Here is a 14397-nt window from a genome sequence, read left to right on the forward strand (position 1 = left end):
GGGGTAAAATGGCCGCAGGCGCAGCGGCGGGAACAAGGGTGGTGTTTTCGATGGAATGGATTTTTCGAAAAGACGAAGCAGCCATGATATGAGGGAGGGGGGCATTTTGTCTGACTATAAGCCTTCAGGACGGCCATTTATGGCAGCCCTTGTTGGCCCCAAGGAGGAAGGAAGGTCGTCTTCCCTTATAATTCTCCGATCATCATCGGATCACTCTTTGACACTTTGATTTCCCTGCCATTAAATCCAGAGTCACCGATAATGATGCACAGCCTGTCTTGCTTCTAATTTGGATACAGTTATTTCCCTCCTTCCACCATTTTTCCCCTTGTCCTTGCAATTTCACTTCTTCACTATGGTATAAACTATACTTATCTATATAGCGGTTGGAACTGGATATATTTATAAACCTATCAAACGAACTTAAACCGCATCCACTCGTAAGCTTTCATTTGTTTTGGATTGTATTGGTCATAAAAGATATTCACATTGAACAGAAGATACAAGTTAAATTGTTCCAATTATGGGAAAAACAAGCCTCTCCTTCATTAATGTTACGGCAAATTTTCTATGGTATTGCTTATTTTTGGCGTGCTTCCCAATTATAGCGTAGGCTCTAAATCAAGATTATAGATGAATTTACGTACGTCATTTGCCAATATGGGATCTCGCTAGTCTAAGGTTGGTAGAATCGAAATTCAAAATACAGTTTAGAAATGACGTATATTATTGAATCAGTAAAAAAAACATGCTTGAACATCTTTAGCAGCGGTGGGTTGGTCTAGATTAAAAACATGATCCCTTTTCGAAAGTCTGAAGCATATATTTTACAAAGTAAAGTTAATAACTAAAAGTCAAATATCAAAATGTAGTCTGACAATCGAGCTGTTGGCCAGTTAGTAAAAGCCACGTTTATTGCTCTGTCTACCTGTGGGCGATGACCTAGAAGAAACGGTTGCGCCGAACAAGGCTTTCTTCCGAGCCAAAAGTATTTTTAGAGCGGTAATATATTAGGGGAGCAAGGAAAGGCGGCGGGGCAAAGCTTCCTTAGTGGTTCCGAATTGCACCTGGTTGGTTTCAGAATGGAGGTCCTAAGGGTTCGGTGACCGCTCTTGAATACCTGAGAATATTTTTCTTTAAAACCAAGGACAAGTTTTGTTAACTCACCGTTGCCCAAGGACTTCTGCGTTCACCTTCCTGGAAATCTCTTAAACCGCTGACAATAGTTTGCCATTGAGTTTGCCTCTGTTTACCTTCATGCGGCTACGAGCGAGTTTTCAGAAGTGTTCTGGAATTTTAACTAAATTTCAAAACGAGGTGTTAAGCATTAAAAGCTGTCATTTTAATATAAAATGAGACAGTTATATTGTTGAAGAAAGCAAATGTATAACATTTTTTAGGTCTCCAAATTATTTAGGAACGTAAATTTTACTTCACTCAATTCTTGGTAATTATGAAAATGATTGTTCACAAAGTAGTAAAAGTTTTATTTAATATTTGCAAGTTAGAATTTTAAATACATCAAATCTGGGGTCTTTTAATTAACTTTCAAAATTTATTTCTTTTAAAACTCATCGATACATTTTCATGAATCATAGTTTGCCAATGTCATAAGTAGTGATAATGTGTGTATAGTGAAACGATTAAAATCAATGCGAAAAAAGGAAATAGTTAAAAAAATCTCAAATTCTGGACTAAAGCAAATGTCTCCAATTTTTAAAGCGCACCAAACATGCCTAAAATGAATCATCCTGTCGGTAGAAAAGGCAAGAGTCAGCATTCAAGCAGACACCTACCACCTTAGTCGTGCATTCGTCAGAATCGCTATCAATTTCCCAATCTTCTTTATAAACCCCGAAACCAATTCATTGTTGCCGAAACTATGGGTCGGTCCACTTCGTCTCCGTTCCTAAAATTACTCTCATCAAACACATTCGAAACCTCTCAAACCTGTTTCCCTTTACACTCCGTTACCCTATGCCTCTCCTCCCATCAAATACAAGTCCATTCCCTGATGACCGGCCATCCAAATAAGCAAACTGACAGACACATAAAACTAACTCTTAGGTAGCCGTCTTCAAATGACACAGTTAAGCAGGAAAGGCAGAAGACTTCTGCTGAGGAAAGAGAAGTCACTCAGGTCACCATAAAATTCGTTCAGCCAAAAAAAAACGCTCCTCTCTTTTAAGTTTTCGAACGAACGACGAGAGAAAGGATGAGATCTCGGCGCGTGCCTCTTTTCGGCATCTTCACGGAGGGAGACAATCCTTGACGTTTTATGGTTTCGTGGCTTCTGAGGGTGGCGATATCAACGCGAGGACAAAACGTTCTTTTTCGCCTCTTCAAAAGCTCAAGAGGCGATCCATTACACGCCGCAGCAAAGCAGGGGAATGATAGCGCGCACCCTGTCCCCTGCCCACCCCACTCTATTTATGACCTTCGCCCGCTATTGTTTTGTTCCTCGTAGAAAAAGGCTCGTTTTGTTCCTTTCAAGTTCACCCTTAAAAACCTCAAGTCTCTTCAATGCCTTTTCCTTGCCTTAATGGTGCCCGCTGCCCTCCCGCTCTCCCCCGTGCCCCTTCCCCTGACTGCAAGAAATCTTTTTCATTCGACCTGTGTAGAGGAAGATCTCTTGGTCTCCTCATTCATTCTTTCCTCTCTCCCTCCTCCAGCGTGCTCCTTCCTCAACTCCTCCTCCTCACCCGCTTGCTCATCTCATCCTCACCGCACACCCTCCAACCCCTCCCCAGTGCTCCTCTTTCTTTTTCCAACCCATAATATGGCACCATAAAGATGTCAACTGTTTTTTTCTCAATCTCTCTCTCCCTCTTTCTCTCCCTGCCTAGCCCATAAACTTCACGAAATGGCGCTCCGTCCACCCTTCGCCGTTCCACTCGCCCCTCGACTCTCCCGCCGCCACTCCCTCATGCAGCCACCAGAGCACACTCATCCTCTTACTGTCGCTCTTTTTCACGTGCAAACAGATTCGCTTCCCGAAAAAAATATGGCTCCAATGATGCCCTCATGGGGATAATCGTTTAAGTGATGAATTTGTATTATGAGTAATTCCAGATAATTTATTTACCTCCAAGTTTTCTCAGTTATCTACAGAGGTACTCGTGATGATAACTGCCAGGTTTTAGCTGCCTCGATCTGACACCTCTCGCAATTTAATGCTAAAAGTTCTATAGACTTAGTAGGTAATTAATAAATCAAAAATTTTAACCCAATTCAAAGAGGATCACAGTTATGCTTTATCTAGTTCGTCTCATTCTTTTTGAGTTAAATATGAAATGAAATTGTATATTAATAGTGATAAAGTTTATTACCGACAAATATTACGGTGATAAACTTAAAAAATACAAGAGAACACCTGGATTAGGAGCTTTAGGTGACCTCAGTGGGAGATCTGGATTGAAGTTACCATTTTCGTACAAGTAAACTGCCAATGATTTTAATATTTTCAAATCGAAGACAGGCTTTTCGCATTGCTTCAAACAAATGGTGATATGAGGTCATATTGCCAATCGATGCGTGTATCAGTTTTTACATGCTAGACACCTGAGGCCCTATAAAAAAAATCGTTTAAACTGAATGATAATGGGCTAAAATAATAATACCAAATTTCTGTGGTCTACTTAAAATAAGCCTTGCTATTCACGGATCAATCAAATTTAGACTGGTGAATGTTGAAAAGAAGCTCGCAACGATTCTCTTCTGATACCTATTTTATAGCTCCCTCGATCTGACACCTATTATCAATACCTATTTGACCAATATTTATTTTATAACTCTTTATTTCTGAAACTTATCTGGTTAACACAAATTTAGATAAACTCCAACCCCGTAAATTGTCCTATAATTAACCTAAAATTAAAATAATATTTTTAAATAAACCTTTCACTGTGGGGATGGAATTCGTTTTGAACTGGCATAAAATAACACATTAAGACACTTTGACAGAGAACTGAGGGCTCATGTAATTTCAAACCTAAGTCTAAAATAGAGATGTTTCCAAGTGTTGAATGCCTTCTATATAGTAATAAGCAAGTCTTAATATCACCTGTTAATAATTAGAGATTTTGAACTCCTGCGGATTGCATGGGAAAATTTCTCCAAAGGAGTAAACTATTTAGAAAAGTATCGTGTAAATGTGTAATCATATGGCTTCACATGGCTTCCATCACAATGACTGCGTAATTCCAATTTCCCATCGCCAATGGAACCTGATTCCATCTATTTGATTTTATCTTCCCTGGATTTCTTTTCCCGAATAACTTAGCTATTCTAAATACAACAAACTGGGGAAGTATGTGTTTTGGCTTGGTTCCCACCACGGAAGGTGATCGTAATGAATACCTAGTCCACCGTTTCAATTTCTACCCCATTCTTTCCCTCCACCCACTCCTTCCGCCAGTGTGGATATTTTTTATCACCCCAAACAAACCGTTTCATGCCACACACAAGCTCTCGAAGACACTTCCGCATAGCTGCGGCCATGTCTACATCCATGACCCTACGCAATGTTTATTGCCTTCGCACCCAAAGCCACCCTCCCTCCCCACCTCTCTCTCCCTCTCGTGCGGTTTTAATGGCGCCCCTATGCAAATGCAGGAACATTTATGGAGTGAGAGAGGAGTGAGGGGGAAGAGAGGAGGGGAATGTGTGAGGTGGGAGCTGAGCTAGGGAATGGGCTGGAGAGCTTTGGATGGAAGTGGAGTGGGGAGGATGGGTTAGGCAGGGATGAGGGAGGGGCGACAGAGGGAAGTGGGGAGGGAATTGGGAAAGGTTTATGAGGCTCGGAGTGGGTAAAGCGTGAAAGTAGTGCTTCATTGAGGGCCATCATTGAAAATGCTTTGTGGACAACGGAGGCGGGGAGAGGAGAGGCGTGAGGAGAGTTATGTATTTGAAGATAAAGAGAAGGAGAGGTGGGTGACGTGGGGGATGGGTAGGAGGAGGGCCCGGTGATTGTGAGGTCGAGGGGACAAAAGTAATGTCCGTTTTAAGCGTGTGCGTGCCCGCTCACTAAGGACACATTCCTCACGAGTGCGTGCCCTTAATCAGCACCTCCAGCCATGCACCCATTCTACCTCCCTTTCTGTGAGATAGGGTGCCTGTTGGCACAAGACATTTCATTCTTCAGTATCCGTCATCATCTCTACGCCTTTGAGAAATCCAGCAATCGTATTTCGACTTAACTTCATCCGAAAATGCACCTACATATTTTGCTTTGTTTTGAGTATCTTAAAGGCTGCGCCAAAACCGCCTAAATGATTATTAACTTTTTGTGATTATTTGATTGCTTCCGCAGAGCTGTGAACTTTCTATCATATTGAACGTTTAATTCCATACGAAATTTGTTGTCTCAGGCCGAACTTTATGGAATTTGCATAACATGTTGAAATGTAATGAAATAATTGACTTTGTAATTCCACACACTTTATTTTAAAAACGAAATTCATGAAAAAGTCTTTGAGTATGAGGAAAAGCGGGAAACGTACGTGTTACCCCGGAGTTCGCTAGTGGTATGTGCGTAGATACTTGAGAGGCAGTGTCTGCCAGATATATATAAAATGTACATTTCCATTAGTAATATAATTAATTAAAGTAAAGATACGAGGGTCATCCGGAAAGTAGTACCCGTTCGTGAAATAAAGACACAAAAGTAAATATTAACAAACATAAAAAATTTTATTTGAAAGAGGATACTTTAAACTACTTCTCAACATAATCTCCAAGCAAATTAAGGCATTTGTCATAACGTGTGACAAGTTTCTGTATTCCTGCTGCATAGTCCTTCGCCGCCAGCTCATTGAGATACGCGAGGGACCCATCTTGCACAAATTTTTGCATAATGCAGATGGTGTTTAACAATTTCATGAACAATTGTTCGAGAAACATTGGGAAAATGCTCACAGATGTCATCAATTGTGACGCGCCGATCGTTCCTCACGAATTCGTCAACTGAGCTCACCAGTTGGTCTGTAATGACAGACGGTCTCCCCGAACGCTCATCGTCGTGTGTGTTCCCCCTCCCCATGTTGAAGTTGCGACACCACCGCCGAACAGACGACTCGTCCATTACATTGTCTCCATACACCTCCTTTAATTGGCGATGAATATCACATGGGCGAACGTTTCTTGCATTGAGGAATTTAATCACTGCCCTCACTTCACAACTGGCGGCGTTCTCAATTTTTTTAAACATTGTAAACAATCACAGAAACAACACAGGCAATGCTAGCGTCACGCAACTTGGCTCAGAGAAGGCAGACAAGCCACTGAAGCTATCTGACCTCGTCCAGCGGCTACTCGCGTCGTCAGCACTTCATGCGGCACGAACGGGTACTACTTTCCGGATGACCCTCGTATAATTGATTACGTAGAAAGTAATTGCTCACATATACAGAGATACAGTTGGCTTTGTACTGCATGCGCACATTCTTAAAAATTGAGAGGCCATAGTAGTGCAAATTCACGAAATTGGATTTTGTTTATTTCATTTTTAAAAGTTGTGCATTCTTTTTTACCAATGTGCGATCCGCTAAACTTTTCAAACAAATCTAATGAATGGAAAAAGAGAGAAAATAAAACACTACAGCAATATTTTTTCAAAGGTTAAAGTGCGAATGACTCTTTATGAAATATTTTTAAGTGGGAATTTGGTATTAATATGCTAAAATATTACCGTGTTTTCTTTCTGTTGAAGTGAGACCGAATATGAAGCTCGTCACGCGTCTACTTTTTTGCAATGGTCCCTCGAAACCCTGCAACTTTCTTAATCACCAGTCCTTAAGATGAATTTTTAGCGTCTCTCTATTTGAGTCGTTTCATGCAGAGATTATTTTGAATATTCAGGCGCCACCAGCAGAGATATGGGCCAACAACATTCAGGCCTTCTCGCCGTTTGATTTTATTGTTTCGCCTTTGTCAAAGCTTCCAATTGTCAGAAAATCCTGCAGGTTCACCCTGCGTTGTCTGTGCCACGTGTGTAATCATAACGTTTAAATCCGTTTCTAATTTATGTTCCCGTCTTCTTTAAAGCTGAGTCACCTCATAAATTCCTATCGCTGTATCCGTGATTTGTGGGAGTTATTTCCTTGATTTTCACCTCTTTTTTTTCCTCAGGAGATGCTGTCGTTACGCCAAGCATGGTGTGATTCCATTTCCTTCATTTATTTTTTAATTCTCTCCGCCACAGTCAAAAAGCATGCCCGTGCATGATGTTATGAAAGGTCGCTTCGTTATGCGTGACTGCATTTCAATGAACGTCAACATTTTTTTCACTCGCATCCTCCTCGGAATTCTACTTGGCTAGTTAATGCAATTGCACAGCTGGAAAAAAGTTCCATTAGGAAGTACAGCGAACTCGAAGGAAGTTTTGATGTTGCTAAGATAGACATTTGAAAGTTTACCTTTATTCATGCCTACCTGCGTGATTTATTCTTGAATTTCTTCCGCAAGAGTCCAGTGGAGGCTTGCGATAAATTAAATATGAATCGCCCAGAACGTTCACGCCCGATGAAGTCGAGCCTCCAGTTTAGTACAGGAGAAAAAAAATAAGAACAATTTTTTTGCCCACGGACTGCTCGTGTGTTTCTCGTGCATCGCCGTTTGCACGCTTGAGGCACATAGTTCAGGATTCCTACTGTGCTACCGGATTCATAGCCCCGTCTCCGTCATTAGACGGTCAAAAAATGTAATCGCGGGTTGGCATTTACTCTTTCCGGCTCCACCGTCCCTCATTTGCAACCCTTCCATCCCCTTCCCCATTCGGTTCGCACTCCTTATATATTTCTTCGACACCTCTCTTCTCTCATTTTTCCCCTGCTTAGCAGGTCATCCCCCAACCTCATCAAACCCCTCCCCATTCTCTCCGTGCATCTCCTAACGTGCCTCACATATCCTACTGCCCTCCCAACTGACCATCAATCCTGGATTCACTATCCCACTCCAATATCTCCACCCCTTTCGATATCACACCAGCCCCCTGTTTATCATTAAAACCTCGCCCTAAAGTTTATTCCTTCATCTTCTTTTTCATTTCTCCTTCCTTCTTGAAATCTCTCTTTCTCTGTCTCTGACTCATTCCGTTTTCCTCGCTTTTCTTACATGCCATACCCTTCATTTCTCATAAAAAACTCATCCTAGCTGAAAACCGGAGCCGACGTCGCCATGACAGTACCACAGACCGTGCCTCCACCGGTGAGAAAAATGCGCACTGGATTGCCGGGACCGATGCTGGGCAATCTTTTAAGGATAATATTTGTTCCGTTCCTCTTGTGTGTGCCACCGTGGCCAAAGTCGAACTTGCAACCGCACAGGTGCATAAATCTTTGCGTCATGTGCTAATACAATAAGAAGACGTCTACGCTCGCCTTCCTCTTCAATATTTTTTGTGTATACCTGCCTTAAGAACCGCCCGATGACTTTTGTCCATCCCGCGTGGAAAAACCCTGTTTATCGCTCTCACTCGATCATGCATGCTGGGATAGCTTAAGACTCGTTCGAAAACCGTACTGCCGTGGCAGCTAATTGAGTTACCTTCTTGTTAAAGCTCGTGGAGGTCGATTCCTCTTGAAGACAGCAGGCCACTGGTCTTCCATGCAATTATGTGTTCCATATTTATTTTCGCTGTCTCCTTTCTCTTACGGCATATTTTTCCGCGTCATACATCCACGGCTCATAAATACTTTTAATGGTGTTTCTAGATGGTTATCTAAAGGAAAAAATGTTAGCAAAAAGGCAAACACGAAGATACCTTCACGGGAATTGGAAAATAATGTTTGAAATGTTTGTAAATGAGTGCTGTATGTCGTGGGAGAGCAAAGACGTGAAAAATTATGAACCATTACGATTCCTGATTATAAACCATCCAGCAAACAAAGCCTTGGTATTTTAAACTTAATTAATACCGCACAAGACTTCATAATTCGTAGTTTACTCCCCTCTTTCAATTGAATGCACATCATTAGAATGACAGTATTAATTTTAATTGCTTGCAAAAGGCATCCAATTCGTAATTAGTTTTTGGCCTCTAGGTCATACTTCAATTTATATGCCTGTCGGCTATGATAAGGCTTAAGAGATGATATATATGCTTATTTATCCATCTTAAGAGTTACTTCATACTCCTGAAAGGTTTTCACCTGCATCTTTTGTATTAACCTGCATATTTCCTGGCTTACCTATACCTTAGCTCCTTAATAAAACAAATATGGGCAGGAAATGTAATTTTTTTAATGAGACATAAAACTAATGATGGTCTATGTTTAAAGCAGCTAGCAAATGGAAATTATTTGAAAATCTTTGATTGCAACGGAGGGTTTACTGATATCATTTTAGGGTGAGCATTAAATAGCCTATAATTAAATTAGCTCTGGATGAAACTTGATAATTTTATTAAGACTTTATCAGTCATGTAAAGTTAGGAGTAATTAAAGGGCGATACAGTTTTCCCGTTGTCTATACCTGAATATCTGTGGAAGATGATGATGGCAGTACCATATTCTAATTGCGTACAGAATTATTAAATGATGTTTCCTGTTTTTTGATAAATATTACCATAAAATAGTCAATTTTGCGGGTTTCAACTGTCTCAAGAGTTTTGATTGTTCAAAATTCCTGACTCGAATCGCGGCTACGTCAAATTTTTAAGCATTTATATCAGAGATTCGGTCACCAGGTCATTCAATAATAAAATACAAAAAGTTATGACATGTGACTTGGTTTGCCTACTCGTTTCTATATTTACTGGTTGCCATTCACCGATGAGTACTTTCGCATAGTGCACTATAAATAATAGGTATGTTGGGTTTTCAGATTGCTAGACATCTTTAAATACAAAGGAGATTGTATGACATTTCGTAAAGAAAAGCATAAAAATTTTAAACAATCGACTGACTCTGCAAATAATTATATAATATCCAGAAAATATGCTTGAGAATGCTTGAAAAGAGCTGGCTGCTGGCTGGTCTTAATTGTTTTATTACATATTATTAGTCTATGTGAGCGTTAATAGCTAAGTAAAATCCAGAATATGCAGGAAGATTTTATGCTGTCGCACTATGTTACACTTCAGCAATGTTTTGATAGATTGAAATTCCGATAAGATGATTACACTCGCGTGAGCGTTGCAGTTACATGCCAATTAGAATGCGGATGTCTTAATCCCGAATATAAAGCGTGGAAAGAGCTATAAAGGGAAAGGGAGGGTTTTACGCCTTCTGTGTCATTAAGGAGTGAGCAGGAGATCGAGATCTGGAGGAGTAATGGCCCGAATGCGTGAGGGCCCATCTCAGGCCGCAACTAAGCAGGGAGCATGCCTTAACAACTGCACGGGGCTTTCGGAAGGAAAGGATTGTGGGATTGTCCTTAGGCAGCGTCGATTGTCATCAACTATTTGCCGCCAAACTTTATAATTGTGTTCGAGCTTCCTGCGGAAAAAATATTATGCATAGTAAAGCACAGTACTGGAGGGTAAATTCATTCGAAATAATTCGATTTATCTCACTTTCGATGCCTTTTCTCAACTTGTTTTTTTGTTATTAACCACAAATGAGTACACGTTGAGATGTGACGGAATTTTCAGGGAATAATTGCGTGAAACTATTTAAGGACACGACTGTATTCATCAAACGAGGTGAATCAGTGAACAATACATGCTCTACTAAGAACAGCTCTGAATAAGATACACATTTTTTGTATTTTATACAATATTGTGCTTGGATGGTATTATTGATTTAAACTGTTATATAATTAGCTCATCACTATCTCGCTGCTTTCAAATAAGCTCTACAAATAATAATTCCAGCTACGGTTTTGCTAAAAAACCACGATGCAATAGTAAATGGAATATTTAAATTTGTTATCGGTAAGAAAATTAATTCTTCAGTGAATTTGAAGTATTTATATTAGGAATCTTTTTAATGACCATGACTGATTAAGTAGTTATTATGTACAATGATCGCTAATGAGTCGTAAAAATCACCATTTAATAAAATGCGATCTTCAATGACGGAATATATGAAATATTTTGAATTCAACTGAGTCGTATAATCGTGATATATACTCTTTGTTAAATTAAGTTGAAATAAAGTAAATATTTGAATGGAGTTAACAGTATGATTTAATGCGTAATGCTGCGTGATTTAATAAGGTATGCATTGTAATAAATCATAATTAATTTTTTTTAAATTTGGCTGGGAATATTCATTTCTGGAGAATTGGGAATTGTAATTAATTGTTTGCACGCCCCTATTTATTACATGTAATGTGTATTTATCCAACTGTCACCTAACCGCTGTTTAAGATGAAGAAGAAAAATGTTCATGGAGTCAAATAAATAAGTACACAGACAATGTAAACGTAAGTCTTACGATTTACTTGGGGGAATGCCTTCATGATTAAGGAAGACAAACACTGCTGTATATTCCACATATGTTTTTCTTTTCCAAGACCATGGCTTTGAGTCTGCCAATCATCATCAGGCCACCAGATGATAATGTACAGCAGCTAAATCATGGTCACGGATAATAAAAATCCATTTGGATAATCAACTTGTATCTACCCCAATCATAGTAAATGTAACTAATTGGATGCAAAAAAGGTCAAGATAAAAAACTAAGGTCAAAAAGGTCAATAACCAAACTATTTCTACAAATGGACAATACTTTCTTTTAAATTTATCTTGCTATAAGAGCTAGATTTTGAGTTCAAGAAAAGGAAAACGGCTCAAACGTTTTCCATTATTTATATTTAGTTACTTGAAAAACTAATTCACCTAGTTTATAATATTAATAAAATAAGAAAAATATCGTGTGTATATATATATATATATATATATATATATAAAGAGATAGTCATAATGGATTATAGCAAAATATGTAGTGATAAAATAAAATTATAACTTTTGAAGTAATGTTGATATTTTTTCATTGATTTTTCTCTGGCTACAATGCTTTGATTTGCTCAATTTAAGAAGAGAGGAGACGTCTTTGAAAAAAAGTCATGTAACTGGATTCAGATACCGATTTAAAACTAAAAATCCTATTCCTATTATATTTTTAGCCTAATCGAAAGCTAGTATGCGTTTTATGAATTGTAACTTTAACCCAAATGAAAATTTAGTTTATGTAACTAAAGTTATTGGATAACTTCTTATTGCTGATAATGAATTTAGTAATCTTCAAAATACTAAATAATTAACAGAAATTTATTTTCCGCCTTACGTCCACAAGTTTGTTTTCCTCAAGATACAAATGATACAATGACGAAAGAACCAGTTACTTAAATAAATAAGAAAAAATAAATGTTCACGTGTGCGCGTATATGTATATATATACATATACACTTTATCTTTTATATACATATATACATACATACATATATATATATATATATATATATATATATATATATATATATATATATTTCTTATATATATATATATATAAAATGAAGTAACCCTTATGGCTTTATTTTTAATAAAAATATGTAGGGATATATTTTTTGTTAACTGTTTTATGCCCGAAAATAAACAATATTTCAAAAATTTTGGTAATTGATCAAATATCTATATATCGCTAATATGTAAATATCTATATTTACAGAGTAAAAATTTTATGCCATGGAATGCTTCCTAAAAATCCTTTTTTTAGTTTTTGTCATAAATTATCCTTTCTCTTTGAATGTTCAGATATTTGCAGCATAATTTTATTTGCTGAATGCTAAGAGATATATTAAGATAAGTTGAAGCGCCTTTATTTATTCTTTGCAATAATTTTAAAAGAAAAAATGTAATTCAACAGCAAAAGTCAATTCGTATTACAATTCATGTGGCATTCATATTTTTCTACATTTGAAATTGCATCGGAATGTTTTATTTAAGATATAAAAATATTTATCAATCTACCTCTACTTTTTGCAGCTCCATGTTATAGAAGTGGTTGAAGCTCGGCAGATGAAGGGGGTACCCGGACGGCGTAGGGTCCCGGCTACGAGAAACCGGAGGTTTGTGTCGGCCGGTACGGCGGCCCTTCGTTCCTCAGTGGCTCGAGGGATTCCCGCCGGCAAGCAAAGCCGCCGCCACCGGCGTGTTTCCCTCGCAGAGAGGCGGGAGCCGTGTTTGGGACCCTTTCTTGAGGATTTCGACGTCCGTAAAATAATCAAAAGGTAGTTACTACTTTTAAAATAAATGAAAGACCTTTGGATCCGCAGACATAACAGTGTAGTAGTTATAAAAGGGGAAAAAATAGAAATAAAATATACATTTGAAGGGAAACCGAAAGAATGTTCCAAAATACTCGAGAGCATAGAATATATCCTTCTGGTATGAATATGTTTGAACGATTAAATGCCGAAATGGAAACTTTCGATTCTCTGTGTATGTCGGAAGGAGATAAATGTTAATCAGTGAAGTTTATTTTATTATCATATTCAAGGGATTTCCTTTCATTGCCATCGAAGGAGAAATTTACATTATTTTTTTGTACAGCTAACAATTCATTTATTTTTCCATTTGATTCACCATTAACATAAAATTTCTTGCTTGTGACTGTTTTGTGAAGATTTTTTTAACGTGCAACCCATACTATCTTAAAAAAAATGAAAGCCAGATCTACAATCTGTTTAAATACAACAGCTTATGCATGGGATGACATACTTTTAAGACCTTTGGTTTTTACGGAGAAACCTACCACAATTTTATTGCTAGAAAAAGTATTCAAAATTTATTGTGTTAATATCGATGATTGTGATATGGGGAAATACTAGTAATAAATACTAGTATGGGGTAGTACAAGGTAATGAATGGCTAAAACTTTATACTAATTTCCGTTAATGATTACTGTTTAATCTTTAACATATTATAGGAAATTTTTCATAATACCCAATGACAACGGCTTCATACTAAAAGTCTACTTGTGTATTGGAGCAATTCCTACACTTCTGCACTTTAAGCTGCATGATTTTATGTTTATTTTTGTGATTTAATTTTATATTTCGTTATTCTGCCTATTTCTTATGGCGGTCAAATCTTTAGACTAAAGGAAATGTATTTTTTTGCAAATGAAAATGTATAATTTGTAATAATATCAGGGTTGAGACTTACTTTTAAGATTTATTCTAAATATTTTGTGAAGTTAAACATCAAAGCCGAATAATGTGCAAAGGTTAAATGAAATCCGAGTTTTCGTGATCATATCTTGATTTATACAATGTCAATATATCTTCTATATTCTTGAGTTTGTGCTAATTCCCAACTGTTTTAGACTTAAGCCAATGGAACAGAATTTATAAGAAAATGTGTGTGCTGACCTTATCTAGTCAGGCTAAACTATTTTACCTAAGTACGAATAGTACATTTAAAAAAATGATATGAACCACGTAGTTATCACG

The sequence above is a fragment of the Hetaerina americana genome, unplaced genomic scaffold (assembly GCF_022747635.1).
Source record: "Hetaerina americana unplaced genomic scaffold, ioHetAmer1.1.p SCAF_3, whole genome shotgun sequence".
Lineage (NCBI taxonomy): Eukaryota > Metazoa > Arthropoda > Insecta > Odonata > Calopterygidae > Hetaerina > Hetaerina americana.